The sequence below is a fragment of the Schistocerca serialis genome, chromosome 8, assembly GCF_023864345.2.
Source record: "Schistocerca serialis cubense isolate TAMUIC-IGC-003099 chromosome 8, iqSchSeri2.2, whole genome shotgun sequence".
Taxonomy (NCBI): domain Eukaryota; kingdom Metazoa; phylum Arthropoda; class Insecta; order Orthoptera; family Acrididae; genus Schistocerca; species Schistocerca serialis.
The window spans coordinates 622344353-622352069 of NC_064645.1; positions in this window are offsets into that span (position 1 = coordinate 622344353).

Below are 7717 nucleotides of genomic sequence, written 5' to 3' on the forward strand. Positions count from 1 at the left end.
AATCTTTTGAAACTACCTTGCTACTCTCCCATGCAAACCACACATACCCAAATTACATGACATACACCACACTACGACATGGAATACAAAACACTAAATAGTCACAATATTATCACTTTCAGCTTTCCCACTTCAATTAGTATTTATCCCAGTTTCACACGACACTGCCCCACTTCGTAATTCTACTTTCCTACTATGAACTCTGGAGATATATGCACGTCTTCCTGTGCAATGCAAGCCAAGTGGCGTTGCTGCATAGACGGCCGACTCACCTTGCTTCTCTCTCAGAGTTCGAATCTTGCGTCACACGGAATCATATCACGCAAAGTAATATTAAGAACATATTCATCACACACGTGAGTCCTCAACTGATACCATGGACGAGTACTTCTCTTTATCCTTTGTCTCATACACAGATTGAGACTCACACAGTACTCACCACGTGGAAGTACTCGTCTCTAATTTCAAGTCCTCCACACGCCATTTCTTAAATATTTCAACTTATGGTACACACGCTATTTCTTAAATATTTCAACTTATTGTACACACGCTAGTCATTCAGCTTAACTTAAGCACACGGAAGTATTTCAACTTATTGCTACACGTGGTTTCATTGTGACCGTTGGTCACTTCCGAAGATTACTACAGTCCCATTAATATTACCTGCCTGACACTTAATTCTCCCCACAAAAGTTCCTGAAATAGAGAAATTATTATTTCAAACTACTCTTAAATATTCCACATGCATACCATGTCTCCACTCTTTTGTCATTACGGAGCACAACTAAAAAAGGTCTTAACAGCACAAGATCCAGCGGCAGAGTGCTGAAACATAGCCGTTCTTTAGGTCCTCTCCTACCTCTGCTGAAGTGGGGGAGCACCTTGCTACCGTATTGGTCAGCCACATTTCAGGTGCTCAAAGCTCAGGTAAGTTTCATCTCTTTGGTGCCACCAAAGGTGGCCAAATGATTGTCTCAAAGATGATCATATATTCACATTCACTATCTGCGGTTAGCAGACGACCATACATTCATTCATTTCACAGATCTCACCAAACTGGATGTAGGGATTTATTTTGTGGGAATGCACATGTGATCAATTAAATAAATAAACTGTCATTCTTTCCCACACTGGTATCCGGCTTCGCTGTATTAATTGAAATTGAGTTATTTTACAAAAAAAAAAAAATGTGTTGTTCTGACAAAAATAATGAAGTATGTCGTACCTATTTTCAATGTCGGGCGGTACTGTACCCTTTCAATAGCAGCACCAGCGCTGGCGACCAGAAGATGTTGCCAGTTCCGCGGTGTACTGCAGGTTGACCACCGCCATCCATGCACTCTCTTCACTGTGCATTAGTGGTCACATATCCCTCAGCAACCGCACTCCAGTGTCACTAGCGCCACATACCCAAGAACACTATCGCTAGTGCCGGGGGAAATAACTGTGACATTCGAGTCGGCACATCTGCTAGCATTAGGAATCAACTACACTTCTTTGCTCTTGGCTCAGAATTTAATATTTCTGATACCTGAACGCGTAAGAAAACTGATCTTTTCCTATAACACATATTCGGAAGCCTTTGGCAGATCTTCAGGAACTTAATGCGCTTCTATTGAACTGAACATCATTCTACCCGGTGGGAAATGTTTTGCTACCTTTTTCCCAAAGTGAGCACCAGGGTTAAGTTGTTGTATAGAGGGAACATGTATAGGTGTATCCCTGTGCCCATCTCAGATTTACAAGAAGAAACACACCAGAACAATAAGATATCAATAACAAGCGACAAGTATGACGAAAACGGAATAATACTGCAGTGATTTCAAGGTCATTCAGACATTACTAGGACGGTGTTCAGGATGTACAAAAACATCTTGCTATCCATGTGAATGGGTCAGTGTTGAGACACGAAATTTTGTGATTTTTTTAATGAAACGTGTGTATACTACAAGATACCTTTTGACTATCCTTACATGTTAGACGAACCGACGAAAGGCTCTTATTACGAAAATGATCCTGTTCCAGGTTATCTGAACAAATATTGTCATGCATTATGTGAGTTCTGGATTTTACGTTGACACGATGATGACAAAGATTTTGGGGCGACAAAGTTTTAGCGTTATTTTTGTCTTATTACTGCAGTTTTCTAATCAACGTTTCCTAATGAAGTCTACTTCTAAGCATCGTTTCAGTGCATGTATTTTTTACGCTGTTCACACTTATATTTGAATACTTTTCTGAAGATGAAGTAGTTTCTATCAAATGAACAAGTTGTCTCCCAGTCCTGTGTGAGTGTTCAACTGATGATGCACAGTGTAGCAAAATAGGGGAATCCACAGATAAACGGTAAGTATACCATAAGGTGAAAAACAATAAACTACTTGCACACATAGTGACCTTGAAACATCGCCTTGCATACATCCAGGGGCAGGGCTGTTGCAAGAAGGGGTGTGGTGGGCTGCTTTATTAGCAAAACCAACACCACTTCGATAACATTCACAGAATACACACAGCCTCATAAGCATTTGCAGAATCCCCACAGCTTTGTCCGAAGCAAATACACACACACACACACACGCACACACACACACATACACACATGATGTAAATAATTATCGAGGCATATCCCTGCTTCAGGTGGCATACAAAGTTCTATCGGCCTGTCTTCTTCAAAGAGCACAACACCAACTGAAAAACAAAACTGGTGCATACCAAGTTGGCTTTCGTCTCAGTAGATCCTGCACAGAACATATTTTCAATAAAGACCGTGCTAAAATACAAAGCAGTCAGAAACGGCCCAATAATTTGCACGTTTGTTGATTTTAGAAAGGCTTACGACTCAGTTGACAGACAACCACTTTTTGATGGGGACGTCTCTAGGCGTGCCAAAATAAGACTTAACGCTCAAAATTCTTAAATAGATAGGACATAAAACTATACCTTGGATACAAGAGGTCAATAAGGGCATACCAAAATCTCAGATAAGTTATTCAGGTATTTTGGACAGAAAAGTATTTAAGCAGGAAAGTTGACGGATGTGGAAGTTAAGTCAGAGAACGAAGCTCTGAAAAAAACAGGAACAAAATAGGCAGAGGAAGGGAAGAGAGCCCATGCAAAAAATATGAGAGCGATGTGGAAAAAAAGGAAAAAGAATTAAGAAGCTTTGCGTGATCCTGCAGGGTCTAATTCGCCCAGTCATAGCCCAGTATTTTACCAGCCATTAAAATCGAATCAGTCTACCAATGTACCTATAGAGCCGGCTGTTTCATTATCTGGCGCCCAAATTCGATTGCAGTTCGATCCTTGCACCCACGTTGGTTCTGAGACAATGGACCCCAGATTAAATCCTACAATTTTATTTCCATGTCTAAATTTTCTGTATTTTTTCCTGCAACATTTAAAAAGGAAATTAGCCCATTTTATTGACACTACTGGTGTAACTTCCAAGTTAAGATACACTTGGCGCCTGAAACACTGCTGCCGACTCACAAATTTAGTGCTACCAGGTTGTTTTTACGTATAAATTGTTTGTATTTCCATTTTATAACTCTACAAAACATACAGGGCTCACTTTATTGACACTACAGTTGAGACTTACAGTTTAAGGTACACTTGGCGACAAGTGTAATTCGATCTATGCATCCCGCTTAGTTCAAAGTGCACTGAGCCTTCGAATTAAGTGTCGAATTGTTATTTCCACGTTTAAAATGTATATAATATTGTCCTATAACGATAAAAAAAGCATTTGGTTTAGCTTATGCACATTGTGGTGTAACATACAGGTTAATGCTAGTTTGCAATGACTGTGGTTCGACCTTCGCACCCCTCGTGGTGGAAGACAATGGACTCTCAGATTATATATCTCTCTCTCTCTCTCTCTCTCACACACACACACACACAAACACACACAAATGCTTCTTTAATCACAATATCCATGACTGGACAGATCTTTCGTGTGGTGTATCTTTTAAACACGTATTTCCATAATACACAGCTATTACTGCTAACATGGAAATGCTTCACCTAATGTATGTAAGAAATGGCTCACATGACAGAACTACCCAATGTCAACTGCATTTCGAGATCACCAAACTACCTACTTTCAACTATGTTTCAGTGTCACCACCAAAAGACACGTCCAAGTTATTGTAAATAGGAGACACTTTTTTGGGATTGTGGCTTGGTAGTAAATCAGAAAACTATTATTCTTGTGCAAAATCCTTATTAATTTTTACATATTCATTACACAGAGAAAACAACAGTTTCTTCATTTTTGTTTGGTGTATTTGTAATAACACCCCGCTTAATTCTTGACTTACAATTTAAATCTACAAGTGAATAATTAATTTCTTTCCAGCCTGTAATTCAATACATGGAAGGTAATTACCGAACTATCAGTTTAATAAGTCACAGCAGCAAAATACTAACGCGAATTCTTTACAGATGAATGGAAAAACTGGTAGAAGCCGACCTCGGCGAAGATCAGTTTGGATTACGCAGAAATGTTGGCACACGTGAGGCAATACTGACCCTACGACTTATCTTAGAAAATAGATTAGGGAAAGGCAAACCTACATTTCTAGCATTTGTAGACTTAGAGAAAGCTTTTGACAATGTTGACTGGAATATTCTCTTTCAAATTCTAAAGATGGCAGGGGTAAAATACGGGAGCGAAAGGCTATTTACAATTTGTACAGAAACCAGATGGCAGTTATAAGAGTCGAGGAACATGAAAGGGAAGCAGTGGTTGGGAAGGGAGTGAGACAGGGTTGTAGCTTCTCCCGGATGTTATTCAAACTGTATATTGAGCAAGCAGTAAAGGAACCAAAGAAAAATTCGGAGTAGGTGTTAAAATCGACGGAGAAGAAATAAAAACTTTAAGGTTTGCCGATGTCAGAGACAGCAAAGGATTTGGAAGGGCAGTTGAACGGAATGGACAGTGTCTTGAAAGGAGGATATAAGATGACAACTAAAGCAAAACGAGAATAATGGAATGTAGTCGAGTTAACTCGGGTGATGCTGAGGGAATTAGATTAGGAAATGAGACACTTAAAAGTAGTAAAGGAGTTATTTATATAACCACAACAGTTCCTTGTTAATTTTTCAGTTGTACTAATTGCTGTGGTGCATGTGGTTTATGTGCAGTGGGGTTAGGGCGGGCAGTTGTGAAGATGTGAGCTCAGTTTCAATAAAAATTTATTTAACATACAGAATATCAGTACTATATACAAAACATAAATCACTCTGGCAAAACAATTGACACTTCGTAGCCCAAATAAACCTTAGCAGGATTCAAGTAATAACACAAAATACCCTCTTTGAAAAACATCTGACATAGAATAAATAACCAGGCCTTACAATGGGCAACCAAAAACAACGTAACATAGTATATGAACATTGGCCCTTATGGTCGTGACACTAGCAGGTCCTTATACTAGTACATACTCAACTTATTTAGGATAGAGACTAAGTAATATAGCAACTAACTGCTACTCCCTGCTGTATAACTACTAATTACAGCCAATCACCAAGACATCAACTAGTAACAACACTGAAACTTCCTGGCAGATTAAAACTGTGTGCCGGAGCACTTGCCCGTGAAAGGCAAAGGTCCCGAGTTCGAGTCTCGGTCGGGCACACAGTTTTAATCTGCCAGGAAATTTCATATCAGCGCACACTCCGCTGCAGAGTGAAAATCTCATTCTGGAAGTTTGTTATACTTACACAAATCTAATATTAGAACTATAGCAGTCACATTAGTTCTGAGAATTTCTTGGGTATTACCTTACTTTTATTACAACAAATATAATACTAAGACAACAGATCAAGCAGTTAGTGAATCAGTACTTGACTTTAACTACAGATAAGATAATTTTTTACTTTCTACTAGCGACATATAGCACATAGGGGGAGGAACTCAACGTCATTCCATCCATCGTTGGGTTTAGCACATAGGGGCAGGAACTCAACATTATGCAACCCATCGTTGGGCTTTATTATGTAAGAGGTTGGGATATATATACATATATATACCGTGTCGTTCTAAAACCTCACACACAAATCTACACCCAGCCACTCACACACACACTCACACACACACACACACACACACATATATATATATATATATATATATATATATATATATATATATGCAGGATGGTCCATTGATCGTGAACAGGCCATATATCTCACGAAATAAACGTCAAACGAAAAAACTATAAAGAACGAAACTTGTCTAGCTTGAAGGGGGAAACCCGATGGCGCTATGGTTGGCCCGCTAGATGGCGATGCCGTAGGTCAAACGGATATCAACTGCGTTTTTTAAAATAGGAACCCCCATTTTTATTACATATTCGTGTAGTACGTAAAGAAATATAAATGTTTTAGTTGGATCACTTTTTCGTTTTGTGGTAGATGGCGCTGTAATAGTCACAAACATATGGCTCACAATTTTAGACGAACAGTTGGTAACAGGTAGGTTTTTTAAATTAAAATACAGAACGTAGGTATGTTTGAGCATTTTATTTCGACTGTTCCAATCTGATACATGTACCTTTGTGGACTTATCATTTCTGAGAACGCATGCTGTTGCAGCGTGATTACCTGTAAATACCACATTAATGCAATCCTCAAAATGATGTCCGTCAGTCTCAATGCATTTGGCAATACGTGTAACGACATTCCTCTCAACAGCGAGTAGTTCGCCTTCCGTAATGTTCGCACATGCATTGACAATGCGCTGACGCATCTTGTCAGGCGTTGTCGGTGGATCACGATAGCAAATATCCTTCAACTTTCCCCAGAGAAAGAAATCCGTGGACGTTAGGTCCGGTGAACGTGCGGGCCATGGTACGGGGCTTCGACGACCAGTCCAACTGTCATGAAATATGCTATTCAATACCGCTTCAACCGCACGCGAGCTATGTGCCGGACATCCATCATGTTGGGAGTACATCGCCATTCTGTCATGTAGTGAAACATCTTGTAGTAACATCGGTAGAACATTACGTAGGAAATCAGCATACATTGCACCATTTGGATTGCTATCGATAAAATGGGGGCCAATTAACCTTCCTCCCATAATGCCGCACCATACATTAACCCGCCAAGGTCTCTGATGTTCCACTTGTCGCACCCATCGTGGATTTTCCGCTGCCCAATACTGCATCTTATGCCGGTTTACGTTACCGGTGTTGGTGAATGACGCTTCGTAGCTAAATAGAACGCGTGCAAAAAATCTGTCATCGTCCCGTAATTTCTCTTGTGCCCAGTGGCAGAACTGTACACGACGTTCAAAGTCGTCGCCATGCAATTCCTGCTGCATATAAATATGGTACGGGTGCAATCGATGTTGATGTAGCATTCTCAACACCGACATTTTTGAGATTCCCGATTCTCACGCAATTTGTCTGCTACTGATGTGCGGATTAGCCGCGACAGCAGCTTAAACACATGCTTGGGCATTATCATTTGTTTCAGGTCGTGCTTGACGTTTCACATGTGACTGAACACTTCCTGTTTCCTTAAATAACGTAACTATTCGGCGAACGGTCCGGACACTTGGATGATGTCGTCCAGGATACCGAGAAGCATGCATAGTACACGCCCGTTAGGCATTTTGATCACAATAGCCATACATCTACACGATATCGACCTTTTCCGCAATTGGTGAACGGTCCATTTTAACACGGGTAATGTATCACGAAGCAAATAC